At 43.4% G+C, this 18,054-nt stretch overlaps 47 non-coding genes across 47 annotated transcripts; 24 read left to right on the top strand and 23 right to left on the bottom strand.

The window, feature by feature from the left end:
• The first annotated feature begins 166 nt into the window (after window positions 1–166).
• On the top strand, window positions 167–238 carry Trnaq-cug (transfer RNA glutamine (anticodon CUG)). Its single transcript has one exon. It is a non-coding gene; the product is annotated as a tRNA-Gln (tRNA).
• Window positions 239–596: 358 nt separating this feature from the next.
• Trnay-gua (transfer RNA tyrosine (anticodon GUA)) lies at window positions 597–685 on the bottom strand. Its single transcript is given in 2 exon segments — window positions 597–632; window positions 649–685. It is a non-coding gene; the product is annotated as a tRNA-Tyr (tRNA).
• A 248-nt stretch (window positions 686–933) lies between these two features.
• Trnaq-cug (transfer RNA glutamine (anticodon CUG)) lies at window positions 934–1,005 on the top strand. Its single transcript has one exon. It is a non-coding gene; the product is annotated as a tRNA-Gln (tRNA).
• A 358-nt stretch (window positions 1,006–1,363) lies between these two features.
• Trnay-gua (transfer RNA tyrosine (anticodon GUA)) lies at window positions 1,364–1,452 on the bottom strand. The gene is given in 2 exon segments: window positions 1,364–1,399; window positions 1,416–1,452. It is a non-coding gene; the product is annotated as a tRNA-Tyr (tRNA).
• Window positions 1,453–1,700: 248 nt separating this feature from the next.
• Trnaq-cug (transfer RNA glutamine (anticodon CUG)) lies at window positions 1,701–1,772 on the top strand. Its single transcript has one exon. It is a non-coding gene; the product is annotated as a tRNA-Gln (tRNA).
• Window positions 1,773–2,130: 358 nt separating this feature from the next.
• On the bottom strand, window positions 2,131–2,219 carry Trnay-gua (transfer RNA tyrosine (anticodon GUA)). The gene is given in 2 exon segments: window positions 2,131–2,166; window positions 2,183–2,219. It is a non-coding gene; the product is annotated as a tRNA-Tyr (tRNA).
• Window positions 2,220–2,467: 248 nt separating this feature from the next.
• Trnaq-cug (transfer RNA glutamine (anticodon CUG)) lies at window positions 2,468–2,539 on the top strand. Its single transcript has one exon. It is a non-coding gene; the product is annotated as a tRNA-Gln (tRNA).
• A 358-nt stretch (window positions 2,540–2,897) lies between these two features.
• Trnay-gua (transfer RNA tyrosine (anticodon GUA)) lies at window positions 2,898–2,986 on the bottom strand. Its single transcript is given in 2 exon segments — window positions 2,898–2,933; window positions 2,950–2,986. It is a non-coding gene; the product is annotated as a tRNA-Tyr (tRNA).
• A 248-nt stretch (window positions 2,987–3,234) lies between these two features.
• Window positions 3,235–3,306, top strand: Trnaq-cug (transfer RNA glutamine (anticodon CUG)). Its single transcript has one exon. It is a non-coding gene; the product is annotated as a tRNA-Gln (tRNA).
• Window positions 3,307–3,664: 358 nt separating this feature from the next.
• Trnay-gua (transfer RNA tyrosine (anticodon GUA)) lies at window positions 3,665–3,753 on the bottom strand. Its single transcript is given in 2 exon segments — window positions 3,665–3,700; window positions 3,717–3,753. It is a non-coding gene; the product is annotated as a tRNA-Tyr (tRNA).
• Window positions 3,754–4,001: 248 nt separating this feature from the next.
• Trnaq-cug (transfer RNA glutamine (anticodon CUG)) lies at window positions 4,002–4,073 on the top strand. Its single transcript has one exon. It is a non-coding gene; the product is annotated as a tRNA-Gln (tRNA).
• A 358-nt stretch (window positions 4,074–4,431) lies between these two features.
• On the bottom strand, window positions 4,432–4,520 carry Trnay-gua (transfer RNA tyrosine (anticodon GUA)). Its single transcript is given in 2 exon segments — window positions 4,432–4,467; window positions 4,484–4,520. It is a non-coding gene; the product is annotated as a tRNA-Tyr (tRNA).
• A 248-nt stretch (window positions 4,521–4,768) lies between these two features.
• Trnaq-cug (transfer RNA glutamine (anticodon CUG)) lies at window positions 4,769–4,840 on the top strand. Its single transcript has one exon. It is a non-coding gene; the product is annotated as a tRNA-Gln (tRNA).
• A 358-nt stretch (window positions 4,841–5,198) lies between these two features.
• On the bottom strand, window positions 5,199–5,287 carry Trnay-gua (transfer RNA tyrosine (anticodon GUA)). The gene is given in 2 exon segments: window positions 5,199–5,234; window positions 5,251–5,287. It is a non-coding gene; the product is annotated as a tRNA-Tyr (tRNA).
• Window positions 5,288–5,535: 248 nt separating this feature from the next.
• Trnaq-cug (transfer RNA glutamine (anticodon CUG)) lies at window positions 5,536–5,607 on the top strand. The gene has a single exon. It is a non-coding gene; the product is annotated as a tRNA-Gln (tRNA).
• A 358-nt stretch (window positions 5,608–5,965) lies between these two features.
• On the bottom strand, window positions 5,966–6,054 carry Trnay-gua (transfer RNA tyrosine (anticodon GUA)). Its single transcript is given in 2 exon segments — window positions 5,966–6,001; window positions 6,018–6,054. It is a non-coding gene; the product is annotated as a tRNA-Tyr (tRNA).
• Window positions 6,055–6,302: 248 nt separating this feature from the next.
• On the top strand, window positions 6,303–6,374 carry Trnaq-cug (transfer RNA glutamine (anticodon CUG)). Its single transcript has one exon. It is a non-coding gene; the product is annotated as a tRNA-Gln (tRNA).
• A 358-nt stretch (window positions 6,375–6,732) lies between these two features.
• Trnay-gua (transfer RNA tyrosine (anticodon GUA)) lies at window positions 6,733–6,821 on the bottom strand. The gene is given in 2 exon segments: window positions 6,733–6,768; window positions 6,785–6,821. It is a non-coding gene; the product is annotated as a tRNA-Tyr (tRNA).
• A 248-nt stretch (window positions 6,822–7,069) lies between these two features.
• Trnaq-cug (transfer RNA glutamine (anticodon CUG)) lies at window positions 7,070–7,141 on the top strand. Its single transcript has one exon. It is a non-coding gene; the product is annotated as a tRNA-Gln (tRNA).
• A 358-nt stretch (window positions 7,142–7,499) lies between these two features.
• Trnay-gua (transfer RNA tyrosine (anticodon GUA)) lies at window positions 7,500–7,588 on the bottom strand. Its single transcript is given in 2 exon segments — window positions 7,500–7,535; window positions 7,552–7,588. It is a non-coding gene; the product is annotated as a tRNA-Tyr (tRNA).
• A 248-nt stretch (window positions 7,589–7,836) lies between these two features.
• On the top strand, window positions 7,837–7,908 carry Trnaq-cug (transfer RNA glutamine (anticodon CUG)). The gene has a single exon. It is a non-coding gene; the product is annotated as a tRNA-Gln (tRNA).
• A 358-nt stretch (window positions 7,909–8,266) lies between these two features.
• Window positions 8,267–8,355, bottom strand: Trnay-gua (transfer RNA tyrosine (anticodon GUA)). Its single transcript is given in 2 exon segments — window positions 8,267–8,302; window positions 8,319–8,355. It is a non-coding gene; the product is annotated as a tRNA-Tyr (tRNA).
• A 248-nt stretch (window positions 8,356–8,603) lies between these two features.
• Window positions 8,604–8,675, top strand: Trnaq-cug (transfer RNA glutamine (anticodon CUG)). The gene has a single exon. It is a non-coding gene; the product is annotated as a tRNA-Gln (tRNA).
• Window positions 8,676–9,033: 358 nt separating this feature from the next.
• On the bottom strand, window positions 9,034–9,122 carry Trnay-gua (transfer RNA tyrosine (anticodon GUA)). Its single transcript is given in 2 exon segments — window positions 9,034–9,069; window positions 9,086–9,122. It is a non-coding gene; the product is annotated as a tRNA-Tyr (tRNA).
• Window positions 9,123–9,370: 248 nt separating this feature from the next.
• On the top strand, window positions 9,371–9,442 carry Trnaq-cug (transfer RNA glutamine (anticodon CUG)). Its single transcript has one exon. It is a non-coding gene; the product is annotated as a tRNA-Gln (tRNA).
• Window positions 9,443–9,800: 358 nt separating this feature from the next.
• Window positions 9,801–9,889, bottom strand: Trnay-gua (transfer RNA tyrosine (anticodon GUA)). Its single transcript is given in 2 exon segments — window positions 9,801–9,836; window positions 9,853–9,889. It is a non-coding gene; the product is annotated as a tRNA-Tyr (tRNA).
• A 248-nt stretch (window positions 9,890–10,137) lies between these two features.
• On the top strand, window positions 10,138–10,209 carry Trnaq-cug (transfer RNA glutamine (anticodon CUG)). The gene has a single exon. It is a non-coding gene; the product is annotated as a tRNA-Gln (tRNA).
• Window positions 10,210–10,567: 358 nt separating this feature from the next.
• Window positions 10,568–10,656, bottom strand: Trnay-gua (transfer RNA tyrosine (anticodon GUA)). Its single transcript is given in 2 exon segments — window positions 10,568–10,603; window positions 10,620–10,656. It is a non-coding gene; the product is annotated as a tRNA-Tyr (tRNA).
• Window positions 10,657–10,904: 248 nt separating this feature from the next.
• Window positions 10,905–10,976, top strand: Trnaq-cug (transfer RNA glutamine (anticodon CUG)). The gene has a single exon. It is a non-coding gene; the product is annotated as a tRNA-Gln (tRNA).
• Window positions 10,977–11,334: 358 nt separating this feature from the next.
• On the bottom strand, window positions 11,335–11,423 carry Trnay-gua (transfer RNA tyrosine (anticodon GUA)). The gene is given in 2 exon segments: window positions 11,335–11,370; window positions 11,387–11,423. It is a non-coding gene; the product is annotated as a tRNA-Tyr (tRNA).
• Window positions 11,424–11,671: 248 nt separating this feature from the next.
• On the top strand, window positions 11,672–11,743 carry Trnaq-cug (transfer RNA glutamine (anticodon CUG)). The gene has a single exon. It is a non-coding gene; the product is annotated as a tRNA-Gln (tRNA).
• Window positions 11,744–12,101: 358 nt separating this feature from the next.
• Window positions 12,102–12,190, bottom strand: Trnay-gua (transfer RNA tyrosine (anticodon GUA)). Its single transcript is given in 2 exon segments — window positions 12,102–12,137; window positions 12,154–12,190. It is a non-coding gene; the product is annotated as a tRNA-Tyr (tRNA).
• A 248-nt stretch (window positions 12,191–12,438) lies between these two features.
• Trnaq-cug (transfer RNA glutamine (anticodon CUG)) lies at window positions 12,439–12,510 on the top strand. The gene has a single exon. It is a non-coding gene; the product is annotated as a tRNA-Gln (tRNA).
• A 358-nt stretch (window positions 12,511–12,868) lies between these two features.
• Window positions 12,869–12,957, bottom strand: Trnay-gua (transfer RNA tyrosine (anticodon GUA)). Its single transcript is given in 2 exon segments — window positions 12,869–12,904; window positions 12,921–12,957. It is a non-coding gene; the product is annotated as a tRNA-Tyr (tRNA).
• A 248-nt stretch (window positions 12,958–13,205) lies between these two features.
• Window positions 13,206–13,277, top strand: Trnaq-cug (transfer RNA glutamine (anticodon CUG)). Its single transcript has one exon. It is a non-coding gene; the product is annotated as a tRNA-Gln (tRNA).
• A 358-nt stretch (window positions 13,278–13,635) lies between these two features.
• Trnay-gua (transfer RNA tyrosine (anticodon GUA)) lies at window positions 13,636–13,724 on the bottom strand. Its single transcript is given in 2 exon segments — window positions 13,636–13,671; window positions 13,688–13,724. It is a non-coding gene; the product is annotated as a tRNA-Tyr (tRNA).
• Window positions 13,725–13,972: 248 nt separating this feature from the next.
• On the top strand, window positions 13,973–14,044 carry Trnaq-cug (transfer RNA glutamine (anticodon CUG)). The gene has a single exon. It is a non-coding gene; the product is annotated as a tRNA-Gln (tRNA).
• A 358-nt stretch (window positions 14,045–14,402) lies between these two features.
• Trnay-gua (transfer RNA tyrosine (anticodon GUA)) lies at window positions 14,403–14,491 on the bottom strand. The gene is given in 2 exon segments: window positions 14,403–14,438; window positions 14,455–14,491. It is a non-coding gene; the product is annotated as a tRNA-Tyr (tRNA).
• Window positions 14,492–14,739: 248 nt separating this feature from the next.
• Window positions 14,740–14,811, top strand: Trnaq-cug (transfer RNA glutamine (anticodon CUG)). The gene has a single exon. It is a non-coding gene; the product is annotated as a tRNA-Gln (tRNA).
• Window positions 14,812–15,169: 358 nt separating this feature from the next.
• Window positions 15,170–15,258, bottom strand: Trnay-gua (transfer RNA tyrosine (anticodon GUA)). The gene is given in 2 exon segments: window positions 15,170–15,205; window positions 15,222–15,258. It is a non-coding gene; the product is annotated as a tRNA-Tyr (tRNA).
• Window positions 15,259–15,506: 248 nt separating this feature from the next.
• On the top strand, window positions 15,507–15,578 carry Trnaq-cug (transfer RNA glutamine (anticodon CUG)). The gene has a single exon. It is a non-coding gene; the product is annotated as a tRNA-Gln (tRNA).
• Window positions 15,579–15,936: 358 nt separating this feature from the next.
• On the bottom strand, window positions 15,937–16,025 carry Trnay-gua (transfer RNA tyrosine (anticodon GUA)). Its single transcript is given in 2 exon segments — window positions 15,937–15,972; window positions 15,989–16,025. It is a non-coding gene; the product is annotated as a tRNA-Tyr (tRNA).
• Window positions 16,026–16,273: 248 nt separating this feature from the next.
• On the top strand, window positions 16,274–16,345 carry Trnaq-cug (transfer RNA glutamine (anticodon CUG)). Its single transcript has one exon. It is a non-coding gene; the product is annotated as a tRNA-Gln (tRNA).
• A 358-nt stretch (window positions 16,346–16,703) lies between these two features.
• On the bottom strand, window positions 16,704–16,792 carry Trnay-gua (transfer RNA tyrosine (anticodon GUA)). The gene is given in 2 exon segments: window positions 16,704–16,739; window positions 16,756–16,792. It is a non-coding gene; the product is annotated as a tRNA-Tyr (tRNA).
• Window positions 16,793–17,040: 248 nt separating this feature from the next.
• Window positions 17,041–17,112, top strand: Trnaq-cug (transfer RNA glutamine (anticodon CUG)). The gene has a single exon. It is a non-coding gene; the product is annotated as a tRNA-Gln (tRNA).
• Window positions 17,113–17,470: 358 nt separating this feature from the next.
• Window positions 17,471–17,559, bottom strand: Trnay-gua (transfer RNA tyrosine (anticodon GUA)). The gene is given in 2 exon segments: window positions 17,471–17,506; window positions 17,523–17,559. It is a non-coding gene; the product is annotated as a tRNA-Tyr (tRNA).
• A 248-nt stretch (window positions 17,560–17,807) lies between these two features.
• Trnaq-cug (transfer RNA glutamine (anticodon CUG)) lies at window positions 17,808–17,879 on the top strand. The gene has a single exon. It is a non-coding gene; the product is annotated as a tRNA-Gln (tRNA).
• The last annotated feature ends 175 nt before the right edge of the window (window positions 17,880–18,054 follow it).

Here is an 18,054-nt window from a genome sequence, read left to right as displayed (position 1 = left end):
ATATAGACGCACAGGAAATGCAGTCATCGGCTGCAAGTGCAAACATTGCCCAGATTAAGTTTTATAATGCTCGATCGTGTCAATTAGGTTAAAAAATGCAAGTAGGAAGTGTCTGAAGTACGTCAGAACACTGCTAAGTGTATTTACGAGTCCCATTCTCCTGTCTGGTTCCATGTTGTAACGGTTAGCACTCTGGACTCTGAATCCAGCGATCCGAGTTCGAATCTCGGTGGAACCTTCGTTTAGTCTAAATTTTCTGTAATAAGCGTTTCTCGCCGATGAAGTAGCAGCGATAGGCTCAGGGGTGTAGTTTCTACGTTTGTATTAAAAACGAGATGTCTATGAAACGGCTGAATATTGGTGCGACTATGTGACCTATATAGCACATTAAACGAGTAATGCCTGTAAGAGCAAGCAATTTTACTATAATTCGAAGAAATATCATTATCCTACGAAGGCTAAGAATCCCATGATTATCAACTAGCTACTAGAAGCTGAGCAAATGAATTTCCTTTAAAATAGGTTTAAAACATAGGGAGGTTCTGACCGAGTGGGCATGCTCTGGAGCCTCTTTGCTCCTGAGATTAGAAAAACAGTCCTCTGGGCCGGATTTGAACCAGCGACCTATGGATAACTGTGAATCCTCCACTACAGTCCACCGCTCTACCAACTGAGCTACCAGAGGCTTTGCATACTTTCTTATTCGTACTGATTGCTTTACGTCCGTCCCTGTCTTTCGTTTCCACACACTGCTACTCAGCGCTGCCATATAGACGCACAGGAAATGCAGTCATCGGCTGCAAGTGCAAACATTGCCCAGATTAAGTTTTATAATGCTCGATCGTGTCAATTAGGTTAAAAAATGCAAGTAGGAAGTGTCTGAAGTACGTCAGAACACTGCTAAGTGTATTTACGAGTCCCATTCTCCTGTCTGGTTCCATGGTGTAACGGTTAGCACTCTGGACTCTGAATCCAGCGATCCGAGTTCGAATCTCGGTGGAACCTTCGTTTAGTCTAAATTTTCTGTAATAAGCGTTTCTCGCCGATGAAGTAGCAGCGATAGGCTCAGGGGTGTAGTTTCTACGTTTGTATTAAAAACGAGATGTCTATGAAACGGCTGAATATTGGTGCGACTATGTGACCTATATAGCACATTAAACGAGTAATGCCTGTAAGAGCAAGCAATTTTACTATAATTCGAAGAAATATCATTATCCTACGAAGGCTAAGAATCCCATGATTATCAACTAGCTACTAGAAGCTGAGCAAATGAATTTCCTTTAAAATAGGTTTAAAACATAGGGAGGTTCTGACCGAGTGGGCATGCTCTGGAGCCTCTTTGCTCCTGAGATTAGAAAAACAGTCCTCTGGGCCGGATTTGAACCAGCGACCTATGGATAACTGTGAATCCTGCACTACAGTCCACCGCTCTACCAACTGAGCTACCAGAGGCTCTGCATACTTTCTTATTCGTACTGATTGCTTTACGTCCGTCCCTGTCTTTCGTTTCCACACACTGCTACTCAGCGCTGCCATATAGACGCACAGGAAATGCAGTCATCGGCTGCAAGTGCAAACATTGCCCAGATTAAGTTTTATAATGCTCGATCGTGTCAATTAGGTTAAAAAATGCAAGTAGGAAGTGTCTGAAGTACGTCAGAACACTGCTAAGTGTATTTACGAGTCCCATTCTCCTGTCTGGTTCCATGGTGTAACGGTTAGCACTCTGGACTCTGAATCCAGCGATCCGAGTTCGAATCTCGGTGGAACCTTCGTTTAGTCTAAATTTTCTGTAATAAGCGTTTCTCGCCGATGAAGTAGCAGCGATAGGCTCAGGGGTGTAGTTTCTACGTTTGTATTAAAAACGAGATGTCTATGAAACGGCTGAATATTGGTGCGACTATGTGACCTATATAGCACATTAAACGAGTAATGCCTGTAAGAGCAAGCAATTTTACTATAATTCGAAGAAATATCATTATCCTACGAAGGCTAAGAATCCCATGATTATCAACTAGCTACTAGAAGCTGAGCAAATGAATTTCCTTTAAAATAGGTTTAAAACATAGGGAGGTTCTGACCGAGTGGGCATGCTCTGGAGCCTCTTTGCTCCTGAGATTAGAAAAACAGTCCTCTGGGCCGGATTTGAACCAGCGACCTATGGATAACTGTGAATCCTCCACTACAGTCCACCGCTCTACCAACTGAGCTACCAGAGGCTCTGCATACTTTCTTATTCGTACTGATTGCTTTACGTCCGTCCCTGTCTTTCGTTTCCACACACTGCTACTCAGCGCTGCCATATAGACGCACAGGAAATGCAGTCATCGGCTGCAAGTGCAAACATTGCCCAGATTAAGTTTTATAATGCTCGATCGTGTCAATTAGGTTAAAAAATGCAAGTAGGAAGTGTCTGAAGTACGTCAGAACACTGCTAAGTGTATTTACGAGTCCCATTCTCCTGTCTGGTTCCATGGTGTAACGGTTAGCACTCTGGACTCTGAATCCAGCGATCCGAGTTCGAATCTCGGTGGAACCTTCGTTTAGTCTAAATTTTCTGTAATAAGCGTTTCTCGCCGATGAAGTAGCAGCGATAGGCTCAGGGGTGTAGTTTCTACGTTTGTATTAAAAACGAGATGTCTATGAAACGGCTGAATATTGGTGCGACTATGTGACCTATATAGCACATTAAACGAGTAATGCCTGTAAGAGCAAGCAATTTTACTATTATTCGAAGAAATATCATTATCCTACGAAGGCTAAGAATCCCATGATTATCAACTAGCTACTAGAAGCTGAGCAAATGAATTTCCTTTAAAATAGGTTTAAAACATAGGGAGGTTCTGACCGAGTGGGCATGCTCTGGAGCCTCTTTGCTCCTGAGATTAGAAAAACAGTCCTCTGGGCCGGATTTGAACCAGCGACCTATGGATAACTGTGAATCCTCCACTACAGTCCACCGCTCTACCAACTGAGCTACCAGAGGCTCTGCATACTTTCTTATTCGTACTGATTGCTTTACGTCCGTCCCTGTCTTTCGTTTCCACACACTGCTACTCAGCGCTGCCATATAGACGCACAGGAAATGCAGTCATCGGCTGCAAGTGCAAACATTGCCCAGATTAAGTTTTATAATGCTCGATCGTGTCAATTAGGTTAAAAAATGCAAGTAGGAAGTGTCTGAAGTACGTCAGAACACTGCTAAGTGTATTTACGAGTCCCATTCTCCTGTCTGGTTCCATGGTGTAACGGTTAGCACTCTGGACTCTGAATCCAGCGATCCGAGTTCGAATCTCGGTGGAACCTTCGTTTAGTCTAAATTTTCTGTAATAAGCGTTTCTCGCCGATGAAGTAGCAGCGATAGGCTCAGGGGTGTAGTTTCTACGTTTGTATTAAAAACGAGATGTCTATGAAACGGCTGAATATTGGTGCGACTATGTGACCTATATAGCACATTAAACGAGTAATGCCTGTAAGAGCAAGCAATTTTACTATAATTCGAAGAAATATCATTATCCTACGAAGGCTAAGAATCCCATGATTATCAACTAGCTACTAGAAGCTGAGCAAATGAATTTCCTTTAAAATAGGTTTAAAACATAGGGAGGTTCTGACCGAGTGGGCATGCTCTGGAGCCTCTTTGCTCCTGAGATTAGAAAAACAGTCCTCTGGGCCGGATTTGAACCAGCGACCTATGGATAACTGTGAATCCTCCACTACAGTCCACCGCTCTACCAACTGAGCTACCAGAGGCTCTGCATACTTTCTTATTCGTACTGATTGCTTTACGTCCGTCCCTGTCTTTCGTTTCCACACACTGCTACTCAGCGCTGCCATATAGACGCACAGGAAATGCAGTCATCGGCTGCAAGTGCAAACATTGCCCAGATTAAGTTTTATAATGCTCGATCGTGTCAATTAGGTTAAAAAATGCAAGTAGGAAGTGTCTGAAGTACGTCAGAACACTGCTAAGTGTATTTACGAGTCCCATTCTCCTGTCTGGTTCCATGGTGTAACGGTTAGCACTCTGGACTCTGAATCCAGCGATCCGAGTTCGAATCTCGGTGGAACCTTCGTTTAGTCTAAATTTTCTGTAATAAGCGTTTCTCGCCGATGAAGTAGCAGCGATAGGCTCAGGGGTGTAGTTTCTACGTTTGTATTAAAAACGAGATGTCTATGAAACGGCTGAATATTGGTGCGACTATGTGACCTATATAGCACATTAAACGAGTAATGCCTGTAAGAGCAAGCAATTTTACTATAATTCGAAGAAATATCATTATCCTACGAAGGCTAAGAATCCCATGATTATCAACTAGCTACTAGAAGCTGAGCAAATGAATTTCCTTTAAAATAGGTTTAAAACATAGGGAGGTTCTGACCGAGTGGGCATGCTCTGGAGCCTCTTTGCTCCTGAGATTAGAAAAACAGTCCTCTGGGCCGGATTTGAACCAGCGACCTATGGATAACTGTGAATCCTCCACTACAGTCCACCGCTCTACCAACTGAGCTACCAGAGGCTCTGCATACTTTCTTATTCGTACTGATTGCTTTACGTCCGTCCCTGTCTTTCGTTTCCACACACTGCTACTCAGCGCTGCCATATAGACGCACAGGAAATGCAGTCATCGGCTGCAAGTGCAAACATTGCCCAGATTAAGTTTTATAATGCTCGATCGTGTCAATTAGGTTAAAAAATGCAAGTAGGAAGTGTCTGAAGTACGTCAGAACACTGCTAAGTGTATTTACGAGTCCCATTCTCCTGTCTGGTTCCATGGTGTAACGGTTAGCACTCTGGACTCTGAATCCAGCGATCCGAGTTCGAATCTCGGTGGAACCTTCGTTTAGTCTAAATTTTCTGTAATAAGCGTTTCTCGCCGATGAAGTAGCAGCGATAGGCTCAGGGGTGTAGTTTCTACGTTTGTATTAAAAACGAGATGTCTATGAAACGGCTGAATATTGGTGCGACTATGTGACCTATATAGCACATTAAACGAGTAATGCCTGTAAGAGCAAGCAATTTTACTATAATTCGAAGAAATATCATTATCCTACGAAGGCTAAGAATCCCATGATTATCAACTAGCTACTAGAAGCTGAGCAAATGAATTTCCTTTAAAATAGGTTTAAAACATAGGGAGGTTCTGACCGAGTGGGCATGCTCTGGAGCCTCTTTGCTCCTGAGATTAGAAAAACAGTCCTCTGGGCCGGATTTGAACCAGCGACCTATGGATAACTGTGAATCCTCCACTACAGTCCACCGCTCTACCAACTGAGCTACCAGAGGCTCTGCATACTTTCTTATTCGTACTGATTGCTTTACGTCCGTCCCTGTCTTTCGTTTCCACACACTGCTTCTCAGCGCTGCCATATAGACGCACAGGAAACGCAGTCATCGGCTGCAAGTGCAAACATTGCCCAGATTAAGTTTTATAATGCTCGATCGTGTCAATTAGGTTAAAAAATGCAAGTAGGAAGTGTCTGAAGTACGTCAGAACACTGCTAAGTGTATTTACGAGTCCCATTCTCCTGTCTGGTTCCATGGTGTAACGGTTAGCACTCTGGACTCTGAATCCAGCGATCCGAGTTCGAATCTCGGTGGAACCTTCGTTTAGTCTAAATTTTCTGTAATAAGCGTTTCTCGCCGATGAAGTAGCAGCGATAGGCTCAGGGGTGTAGTTTCTACGTTTGTATTAAAAACGAGATGTCTATGAAACGGCTGAATATTGGTGCGACTATGTGACCTATATAGCACATTAAACGAGTAATGCCTGTAAGAGCAAGCAATTTTACTATAATTCGAAGAAATATCATTATCCTACGAAGGCTAAGAATCCCATGATTATCAACTAGCTACTAGAAGCTGAGCAAATGAATTTCCTTTAAAATAGGTTTAAAACATAGGGAGGTTCTGACCGAGTGGGCATGCTCTGGAGCCTCTTTGCTCCTGAGATTAGAAAAACAGTCCTCTGGGCCGGATTTGAACCAGCGACCTATGGATAACTGTGAATCCTCCACTACAGTCCACCGCTCTACCAACTGAGCTACCAGAGGCTCTGCATACTTTCTTATTCGTACTGATTGCTTTACGTCCGTCCCTGTCTTTCGTTTCCACACACTGCTACTCAGCGCTGCCATATAGACGCACAGGAAATGCAGTCATCGGCTGCAAGTGCAAACATTGCCCAGATTAAGTTTTATAATGCTCGATCGTGTCAATTAGGTTAAAAAATGCAAGTAGGAAGTGTCTGAAGTACGTCAGAACACTGCTAAGTGTATTTACGAGTCCCATTCTCCTGTCTGGTTCCATGGTGTAACGGTTAGCACTCTGGACTCTGAATCCAGCGATCCGAGTTCGAATCTCGGTGGAACCTTCGTTTAGTCTAAATTTTCTGTAATAAGCGTTTCTCGCCGATGAAGTAGCAGCGATAGGCTCAGGGGTGTAGTTTCTACGTTTGTATTAAAAACGAGATGTCTATGAAACGGCTGAATATTGGTGCGACTATGTGACCTATATAGCACATTAAACGAGTAATGCCTGTAAGAGCAAGCAATTTTACTATAATTCGAAGAAATATCATTATCCTACGAAGGCTAAGAATCCCATGATTATCAACTAGCTACTAGAAGCTGAGCAAATGAATTTCCTTTAAAATAGGTTTAAAACATAGGGAGGTTCTGACCGAGTGGGCATGCTCTGGAGCCTCTTTGCTCCTGAGATTAGAAAAACAGTCCTCTGGGCCGGATTTGAACCAGCGACCTATGGATAACTGTGAATCCTCCACTACAGTCCACCGCTCTACCAACTGAGCTACCAGAGGCTCTGCATACTTTCTTATTCGTACTGATTGCTTTACGTCCGTCCCTGTCTTTCGTTTCCACACACTGCTACTCAGCGCTGCCATATAGACGCACAGGAAATGCAGTCATCGGCTGCAAGTGCAAACATTGCCCAGATTAAGTTTTATAATGCTCGATCGTGTCAATTAGGTTAAAAAATGCAAGTAGGAAGTGTCTGAAGTACGTCAGAACACTGCTAAGTGTATTTACGAGTCCCATTCTCCTGTCTGGTTCCATGGTGTAACGGTTAGCACTCTGGACTCTGAATCCAGCGATCCGAGTTCGAATCTCGGTGGAACCTTCGTTTAGTCTAAATTTTCTGTAATAAGCGTTTCTCGCCGATGAAGTAGCAGCGATAGGCTCAGGGGTGTAGTTTCTACGTTTGTATTAAAAACGAGATGTCTATGAAACGGCTGAGTATTGGTGCGACTATGTGACCTATATAGCACATTAAACGAGTAATGCCTGTAAGAGCAAGCAATTTTACTATAATTCGAAGAAATATCATTATCCTACGAAGGCTAAGAATCCCATGATTATCAACTAGCTACTAGAAGCTGAGCAAATGAATTTCCTTTAAAATAGGTTTAAAACATAGGGAGGTTCTGACCGAGTGGGCATGCTCTGGAGCCTCTTTGCTCCTGAGATTAGAAAAACAGTCCTCTGGGCCGGATTTGAACCAGCGACCTATGGATAACTGTGAATCCTCCACTACAGTCCACCGCTCTACCAACTGAGCTACCAGAGGCTCTGCATACTTTCTTATTCGTACTGATTGCTTTACGTCCGTCCCTGTCTTTCGTTTCCACACACTGCTACTCAGCGCTGCCATATAGACGCACAGGAAATGCAGTCATCGGCTGCAAGTGCAAACATTGCCCAGATTAAGTTTTATAATGCTCGATCGTGTCAATTAGGTTAAAAAATGCAAGTAGGAAGTGTCTGAAGTACGTCAGAACACTGCTAAGTGTATTTACGAGTCCCATTCTCCTGTCTGGTTCCATGGTGTAACGGTTAGCACTCTGGACTCTGAATCCAGCGATCCGAGTTCGAATCTCGGTGGAACCTTCGTTTAGTCTAAATTTTCTGTAATAAGCGTTTCTCGCCGATGAAGTAGCAGCGATAGGCTCAGGGGTGTAGTTTCTACGTTTGTATTAAAAACGAGATGTCTATGAAACGGCTGAATATTGGTGCGACTATGTGACCTATATAGCACATTAAACGAGTAATGCCTGTAAGAGCAAGCAATTTTACTATAATTCGAAGAAATATCATTATCCTACGAAGGCTAAGAATCCCATGATTATCAACTAGCTACTAGAAGCTGAGCAAATGAATTTCCTTTAAAATAGGTTTAAAACATAGGGAGGTTCTGACCGAGTGGGCATGCTCTGGAGCCTCTTTGCTCCTGAGATTAGAAAAACAGTCCTCTGGGCCGGATTTGAACCAGCGACCTATGGATAACTGTGAATCCTCCACTACAGTCCACCGCTCTACCAACTGAGCTACCAGAGGCTCTGCATACTTTCTTATTCGTACTGATTGCTTTACGTCCGTCCCTGTCTTTCGTTTCCACACACTGCTACTCAGCGCTGCCATATAGACGCACAGGAAATGCAGTCATCGGCTGCAAGTGCAAACATTGCCCAGATTAAGTTTTATAATGCTCGATCGTGTCAATTAGGTTAAAAAATGCAAGTAGGAAGTGTCTGAAGTACGTCAGAACACTGCTAAGTGTATTTACGAGTCCCATTCTCCTGTCTGGTTCCATGGTGTAACGGTTAGCACTCTGGACTCTGAATCCAGCGATCCGAGTTCGAATCTCGGTGGAACCTTCGTTTAGTCTAAATTTTCTGTAATAAGCGTTTCTCGCCGATGAAGTAGCAGCGATAGGCTCAGGGGTGTAGTTTCTACGTTTGTATTAAAAACGAGATGTCTATGAAACGGCTGAATATTGGTGCGACTATGTGACCTATATAGCACATTAAACGAGTAATGCCTGTAAGAGCAAGCAATTTTACTATAATTCGAAGAAATATCATTATCCTACGAAGGCTAAGAATCCCATGATTATCAACTAGCTACTAGAAGCTGAGCAAATGAATTTCCTTTAAAATAGGTTTAAAACATAGGGAGGTTCTGACCGAGTGGGCATGCTCTGGAGCCTCTTTGCTCCTGAGATTAGAAAAACAGTCCTCTGGGCCGGATTTGAACCAGCGACCTATGGATAACTGTGAATCCTCCACTACAGTCCACCGCTCTACCAACTGAGCTACCAGAGGCTCTGCATACTTTCTTATTCGTACTGATTGCTTTACGTCCGTCCCTGTCTTTCGTTTCCACACACTGCTACTCAGCGCTGCCATATAGACGCACAGGAAATGCAGTCATCGGCTGCAAGTGCAAACATTGCCCAGATTAAGTTTTATAATGCTCGATCGTGTCAATTAGGTTAAAAAATGCAAGTAGGAAGTGTCTGAAGTACGTCAGAACACTGCTAAGTGTATTTACGAGTCCCATTCTCCTGTCTGGTTCCATGGTGTAACGGTTAGCACTCTGGACTCTGAATCCAGCGATCCGAGTTCGAATCTCGGTGGAACCTTCGTTTAGTCTAAATTTTCTGTAATAAGCGTTTCTCGCCGATGAAGTAGCAGCGATAGGCTCAGGGGTGTAGTTTCTACGTTTGTATTAAAAACGAGATGTCTATGAAACGGCTGAATATTGGTGCGACTATGTGACCTATATAGCACATTAAACGAGTAATGCCTGTAAGAGCAAGCAATTTTACTATAATTCGAAGAAATATCATTATCCTACGAAGGCTAAGAATCCCATGATTATCAACTAGCTACTAGAAGCTGAGCAAATGAATTTCCTTTAAAATAGGTTTAAAACATAGGGAGGTTCTGACCGAGTGGGCATGCTCTGGAGCCTCTTTGCTCCTGAGATTAGAAAAACAGTCCTCTGGGCCGGATTTGAACCAGCGACCTATGGATAACTGTGAATCCTCCACTACAGTCCACCGCTCTACCAACTGAGCTACCAGAGGCTCTGCATACTTTCTTATTCGTACTGATTGCTTTACGTCCGTCCCTGTCTTTCGTTTCCACACACTGCTACTCAGCGCTGCCATATAGACGCACAGGAAATGCAGTCATCGGCTGCAAGTGCAAACATTGCCCAGATTAAGTTTTATAATGCTCGATCGTGTCAATTAGGTTAAAAAATGCAAGTAGGAAGTGTCTGAAGTACGTCAGAACACTGCTAAGTGTATTTACGAGTCCCATTCTCCTGTCTGGTTCCATGGTGTAACGGTTAGCACTCTGGACTCTGAATCCAGCGATCAGAGTTCGAATCTCGGTGGAACCTTCGTTTAGTCTAAATTTTCTGTAATAAGCGTTTCTCGCCGATGAAGTAGCAGCGATAGGCTCAGGGGTGTAGTTTCTACGTTTGTATTAAAAACGAGATGTCTATGAAACGGCTGAATATTGGTGCGACTATGTGACCTATATAGCACATTAAACGAGTAATGCCTGTAAGAGCAAGCAATTTTACTATAATTCGAAGAAATATCATTATCCTACGAAGGCTAAGAATCCCATGATTATCAACTAGCTACTAGAAGCTGAGCAAATGAATTTCCTTTAAAATAGGTTTAAAACATAGGGAGGTTCTGACCGAGTGGGCATGCTCTGGAGCCTCTTTGCTCCTGAGATTAGAAAAACAGTCCTCTGGGCCGGATTTGAACCAGCGACCTATGGATAACTGTGAATCCTCCACTACAGTCCACCGCTCTACCAACTGAGCTACCAGAGGCTCTGCATACTTTCTTATTCGTACTGATTGCTTTACGTCCGTCCCTGTCTTTCGTTTCCACACACTGCTACTCAGCGCTGCCATATAGACGCACAGGAAATGCAGTCATCGGCTGCAAGTGCAAACATTGCCCAGATTAAGTTTTATAATGCTCGATCGTGTCAATTAGGTTAAAAAATGCAAGTAGGAAGTGTCTGAAGTACGTCAGAACACTGCTAAGTGTATTTACGAGTCCCATTCTCCTGTCTGGTTCCATGGTGTAACGGTTAGCACTCTGGACTCTGAATCCAGCGATCCGAGTTCGAATCTCGGTGGAACCTTCGTTTAGTCTAAATTTTCTGTAATAAGCGTTTCTCGCCGATGAAGTAGCAGCGATAGGCTCAGGGGTGTAGTTTCTACGTTTGTATTAAAAACGAGATGTCTATGAAACGGCTGAATATTGGTGCGACTATGTGACCTATATAGCACATTAAACGAGTAATGCCTGTAAGAGCAAGCAATTTTACTATAATTCGAAGAAATATCATTATCCTACGAAGGCTAAGAATCCCATGATTATCAACTAGCTACTAGAAGCTGAGCAAATGAATTTCCTTTAAAATAGGTTTAAAACATAGGGAGGTTCTGACCGAGTGGGCATGCTCTGGAGCCTCTTTGCTCCTGAGATTAGAAAAACAGTCCTCTGGGCCGGATTTGAACCAGCGACCTATGGATAACTGTGAATCCTCCACTACAGTCCACCGCTCTACCAACTGAGCTACCAGAGGCTCTGCATACTTTCTTATTCGTACTGATTGCTTTACGTCCGTCCCTGTCTTTCGTTTCCACACACTGCTACTCAGCGCTGCCATATAGACGCACAGGAAATGCAGTCATCGGCTGCAAGTGCAAACATTGCCCAGATTAAGTTTTATAATGCTCGATCGTGTCAATTAGGTTAAAAAATGCAAGTAGGAAGTGTCTGAAGTACGTCAGAACACTGCTAAGTGTATTTACGAGTCCCATTCTCCTGTCTGGTTCCATGGTGTAACGGTTAGCACTCTGGACTCTGAATCCAGCGATCCGAGTTCGAATCTCGGTGGAACCTTCGTTTAGTCTAAATTTTCTGTAATAAGCGTTTCTCGCCGATGAAGTAGCAGCGATAGGCTCAGGGGTGTAGTTTCTACGTTTGTATTAAAAACGAGATGTCTATGAAACGGCTGAATATTGGTGCGACTATGTGACCTATATAGCACATTAAACGAGTAATGCCTGTAAGAGCAAGCAATTTTACTATAATTCGAAGAAATATCATTATCCTACGAAGGCTAAGAATCCCATGATTATCAACTAGCTACTAGAAGCTGAGCAAATGAATTTCCTTTAAAATAGGTTTAAAACATAGGGAGGTTCTGACCGAGTGGGCATGCTCTGGAGCCTCTTTGCTCCTGAGATTAGAAAAACAGTCCTCTGGGCCGGATTTGAACCAGCGACCTATGGATAACTGTGAATCCTCCACTACAGTCCACCGCTCTACCAACTGAGCTACCAGAGGCTCTGCATACTTTCTTATTCGTACTGATTGCTTTACGTCCGTCCCTGTCTTTCGTTTCCACACACTGCTACTCAGCGCTGCCATATAGACGCACAGGAAATGCAGTCATCGGCTGCAAGTGCAAACATTGCCCAGATTAAGTTTTATAATGCTCGATCGTGTCAATTAGGTTAAAAAATGCAAGTAGGAAGTGTCTGAAGTACGTCAGAACACTGCTAAGTGTATTTACGAGTCCCATTCTCCTGTCTGGTTCCATGGTGTAACGGTTAGCACTCTGGACTCTGAATCCAGCGATCCGAGTTCGAATCTCGGTGGAACCTTCGTTTAGTCTAAATTTTCTGTAATAAGCGTTTCTCGCCGATGAAGTAGCAGCGATAGGCTCAGGGGTGTAGTTTCTACGTTTGTATTAAAAACGAGATGTCTATGAAACGGCTGAATATTGGTGCGACTATGTGACCTATATAGCACATTAAACGAGTAATGCCTGTAAGAGCAAGCAATTTTACTATAATTCGAAGAAATATCATTATCCTACGAAGGCTAAGAATCCCATGATTATCAACTAGCTACTAGAAGCTGAGCAAATGAATTTCCTTTAAAATAGGTTTAAAACATAGGGAGGTTCTGACCGAGTGGGCATGCTCTGGAGCCTCTTTGCTCCTGAGATTAGAAAAACAGTCCTCTGGGCCGGATTTGAACCAGCGACCTATGGATAACTGTGAATCCTCCACTACAGTCCACCGCTCTACCAACTGAGCTACCAGAGGCTCTGCATACTTTCTTATTCGTACTGATTGCTTTACGTCCGTCCCTGTCTTTCGTTTCCACACACTGCTACTCAGCGCTGCCATATAGACGCACAGGAAATGCAGTCATCGGCTGCAAGTGCAAACATTGCCCAGATTAAGTTTTATAATGCTCGATCGTGTCAATTAGGTTAAAAAATGCAAGTAGGAAGTGTCTGAAGTACGTCAGAACACTGCTAAGTGTATTTACGAGTCCCATTCTCCTGTCTGGTTCCATGGTGTAACGGTTAGCACTCTGGACTCTGAATCCAGCGATCCGAGTTCGAATCTCGGTGGAACCTTCGTTTAGTCTAAATTTTCTGTAATAAGCGTTTCTCGCCGATGAAGTAGCAGCGATAGGCTCAGGGGTGTAGTTTCTACGTTTGTATTAAAAACGAGATGTCTATGAAACGGCTGAATATTGGTGCGACTATGTGACCTATATAGCACATTAAACGAGTAATGCCTGTAAGAGCAAGCAATTTTACTATAATTCGAAGAAATATCATTATCCTACGAAGGCTAAGAATCCCATGATTATCAACTAGCTACTAGAAGCTGAGCAAATGAATTTCCTTTAAAATAGGTTTAAAACATAGGGAGGTTCTGACCGAGTGGGCATGCTCTGGAGCCTCTTTGCTCCTGAGATTAGAAAAACAGTCCTCTGGGCCGGATTTGAACCAGCGACCTATGGATAACTGTGAATCCTCCACTACAGTCCACCGCTCTACCAACTGAGCTACCAGAGGCTCTGCATACTTTCTTATTCGTACTGATTGCTTTACGTCCGTCCCTGTCTTTCGTTTCCACACACTGCTACTCAGCGCTGCCATATAGACGCACAGGAAATGCAGTCATCGGCTGCAAGTGCAAACATTGCCCAGATTAAGTTTTATAATGCTCGATCGTGTCAATTAGGTTAAAAAATGCAAGTAGGAAGTGTCTGAAGTACGTCAGAACACTGCTAAGTGTATTTACGAGTCCCATTCTCCTGTCTGGTTCCATGGTGTAACGGTTAGCACTCTGGACTCTGAATCCAGCGATCCGAGTTCGAATCTCGGTGGAACCTTCGTTTAGTCTAAATTTTCTGTAATAAGCGTTTCTCGCCGATGAAGTAGCAGCGATAGGCTCAGGGGTGTAGTTTCTACGTTTGTATTAAAAACGAGATGTCTATGAAACGGCTGAATATTGGTGCGACTATGTGACCTATATAGCACATTAAACGAGTAATGCCTGTAAGAGCAAGCAATTTTACTATAATTCGAAGAAATATCATTATCCTACGAAGGCTAAGAATCCCATGATTATCAACTAGCTACTAGAAGCTGAGCAAATGAATTTCCATTAAAATAGGTTTAAAACATAGGGAGGTTCTGACCGAGTGGGCATGCTCTGGAGCCTCTTTGCTCCTGAGATTAGAAAAACAGTCCTCTGGGCCGGATTTGAACCAGCGACCTATGGATAACTGTGAATCCTCCACTACAGTCCACCGCTCTACCAACTGAGCTACCAGAGGCTCTGCATACTTTCTTATTCGTACTGATTGCTTTACGTCCGTCCCTGTCTTTCGTTTCCACACACTGCTACTCAGCGCTGCCATATAGACGCACAGGAAATGCAGTCATCGGCTGCAAGTGCAAACATTGCCCAGATTAAGTTTTATAATGCTCGATCGTGTCAATTAGGTTAAAAAATGCAAGTAGGAAGTGTCTGAAGTACGTCAGAACACTGCTAAGTGTATTTACGAGTCCCATTCTCCTGTCTGGTTCCATGGTGTAACGGTTAGCACTCTGGACTCTGAATCCAGCGATCCGAGTTCGAATCTCGGTGGAACCTTCGTTTAGTCTAAATTTTCTGTAATAAGCGTTTCTCGCCGATGAAGTAGCAGCGATAGGCTCAGGGGTGTAGTTTCTACGTTTGTATTAAAAACGAGATGTCTATGAAACGGCTGAATATTGGTGCGACTATGTGACCTATATAGCACATTAAACGAGTAATGCCTGTAAGAGCAAGCAATTTTACTATAATTCGAAGAAATATCATTATCCTACGAAGGCTAAGAATCCCATGATTATCAACTAGCTACTAGAAGCTGAGCAAATGAATTTCCTTTAAAATAGGTTTAAAACATAGGGAGGTTCTGACCGAGTGGGCATGCTCTGGAGCCTCTTTGCTCCTGAGATTAGAAAAACAGTCCTCTGGGCCGGATTTGAACCAGCGACCTATGGATAACTGTGAATCCTCCACTACAGTCCACCGCTCTACCAACTGAGCTACCAGAGGCTCTGCATACTTTCTTATTCGTACTGATTGCTTTACGTCCGTCCCTGTCTTTCGTTTCCACACACTGCTACTCAGCGCTGCCGTATAGACGCACAGGAAATGCAGTCATCGGCTGCAAGTGCAAACATTGCCCAGATTAAGTTTTATAATGCTCGATCGTGTCAATTAGGTTAAAAAATGCAAGTAGGAAGTGTCTGAAGTACGTCAGAACACTGCTAAGTGTATTTACGAGTCCCATTCTCCTGTCTGGTTCCATGGTGTAACGGTTAGCACTCTGGACTCTGAATCCAGCGATCCGAGTTCGAATCTCGGTGGAACCTTCGTTTAGTCTAAATTTTCTGTAATAAGCGTTTCTCGCCGATGAAGTAGCAGCGATAGGCTCAGGGGTGTAGTTTCTACGTTTGTATTAAAAACGAGATGTCTATGAAACGGCTGAATATTGGTGCGACTATGTGACCTATATAGCACATTAAACGAGTAATGCCTGTAAGAGCAAGCAATTTTACTATAATTCGAAGAAATATCATTATCCTACGAAGGCTAAGAATCCCATGATTATCAACTAGCTACTAGAAGCTGAGCAAATGAATTTCCTTTAAAATAGGTTTAAAACATAGGGAGGTTCTGACCGAGTGGGCATGCTCTGGAGCCTCTTTGCTCCTGAGATTAGAAAAACAGTCCTCTGGGCCGGATTTGAACCAGCGACCTATGGATAACTGTGAATCCTCCACTACAGTCCACCGCTCTACCAACTGAGCTACCAGAGGCTCTGCATACTTTCTTATTCGTACTGATTGCTTTACGTCCGTCCCTGTCTTTCGTTTCCACACACTGCTACTCAGCGCTGCCATATAGACGCACAGGAAATGCAGTCATCGGCTGCAAGTGCAAACATTGCCCAGATTAAGTTTTATAATGCTCGATCGTGTCAATTAGGTTAAAAAATGCAAGTAGGAAGTGTCTGAAGTACGTCAGAACACTGCTAAGTGTATTTACGAGTCCCATTCTCCTGTCTGGTTCCATGGTGTAACGGTTAGCACTCTGGACTCTGAATCCAGCGATCCGAGTTCGAATCTCGGTGGAACCTTCGTTTAGTCTAAATTTTCTGTAATAAGCGTTTCTCGCCGATGAAGTAGCAGCGATAGGCTCAGGGGTGTAGTTTCTACGTTTGTATTAAAAACGAGATGTCTATGAAACGGCTGAATATTGGTGCGACTATGTGACCTATATAGCACATTAAACGAGTAATGCCTGTAAGAGCAAGCAATTTTACTATAATTCGAAGAAATATCATTATCCTACGAAGGCTAAGAATCCCATGATTATCAACTAGCTACTAGAAGCTGAGCAAATGAATTTCCTTTAAAATAGGTTTAAAACATAGGGAGGTTCTGACCGAGTGGGCATGCTCTGGAGCCTCTTTGCTCCTGAGATTAGAAAAACAGTCCTCTGGGCCGGATTTGAACCAGCGACCTATGGATAACTGTGAATCCTCCACTACAGTCCACCGCTCTACCAACTGAGCTACCAGAGGCTCTGCATACTTTCTTATTCGTACTGATTGCTTTACGTCCGTCCCTGTCTTTCGTTTCCACACACTGCTACTCAGCGCTGCCATATAGACGCACAGGAAATGCAGTCATCGGCTGCAAGTGCAAACATTGCCCAGATTAAGTTTTATAATGCTCGATCGTGTCAATTAGGTTAAAAAATGCAAGTAGGAAGTGTCTGAAGTACGTCAGAACACTGCTAAGTGTATTTACGAGTCCCATTCTCCTGTCTGGTTCCATGGTGTAACGGTTAGCACTCTGGACTCTGAATCCAGCGATCCGAGTTCGAATCTCGGTGGAACCTTCGTTTAGTCTAAATTTTCTGTAATAAGCGTTTCTCGCCGATGAAGTAGCAGCGATAGGCTCAGGGGTGTAGTTTCTACGTTTGTATTAAAAACGAGATGTCTATGAAACGGCTGAATATTGGTGCGACTATGTGACCTATATAGCACATTAAACGAGTAATGCCTGTAAGAGCAAGCAATTTTACTATAATTCGAAGAAATATCATTATCCTACGAAGGCTAAGAATCCCATGATTATCAACTAGCTACTAGAAGCTGAGCAAATGAATTTCCTTTAAAATAGGTTTAAAACATAGGGAGGTTCTGACCGAGTGGGCATGCTCTGGAGCCTCTTTGCTCCTGAGATTAGAAAAACAGTCCTCTGGGCCGGATTTGAACCAGCGACCTATGGATAACTGTGAATCCTCCACTACAGTCCACCGCTCTACCAACTGAGCTACCAGAGGCTCTGCATACTTTCTTATTCGTACTGATTGCTTTACGTCCGTCCCTGTCTTTCGTTTCCACACACTGCTACTCAGCGCTGCCATATAGACGCACAGGAAATGCAGTCATCGGCTGCAAGTGCAAACATTGCCCAGATTAAGTTTTATAATGCTCGATCGTGTCAATTAGGTTAAAAAATGCAAGTAGGAAGTGTCTGAAGTACGTCAGAACACTGCTAAGTGTATTTACGAGTCCCATTCTCCTGTCTGGTTCCATGGTGTAACGGTTAGCACTCTGGACTCTGAATCCAGCGATCCGAGTTCGAATCTCGGTGGAACCTTCGTTTAGTCTAAATTTTCTGTAATAAGCGTTTCTCGCCGATGAAGTAGCAGCGATAGGCTCAGGGGTGTAGTTTCTACGTTTGTATTAAAAACGAGATGTCTATGAAACGGCTGAATATTGGTGCGACTATGTGACCTATATAGCACATTAAACGAGTAATGCCTGTAAGAGCA

Source organism: Schistocerca serialis, chromosome 2 (assembly GCF_023864345.2).
Source record: "Schistocerca serialis cubense isolate TAMUIC-IGC-003099 chromosome 2, iqSchSeri2.2, whole genome shotgun sequence".
Classification (NCBI taxonomy): Eukaryota; Metazoa; Arthropoda; class Insecta; order Orthoptera; family Acrididae; genus Schistocerca; species Schistocerca serialis.
Note: the sequence above shows the minus strand (reverse complement) of the source record. Positions and strands in the feature narration are given on the sequence as shown.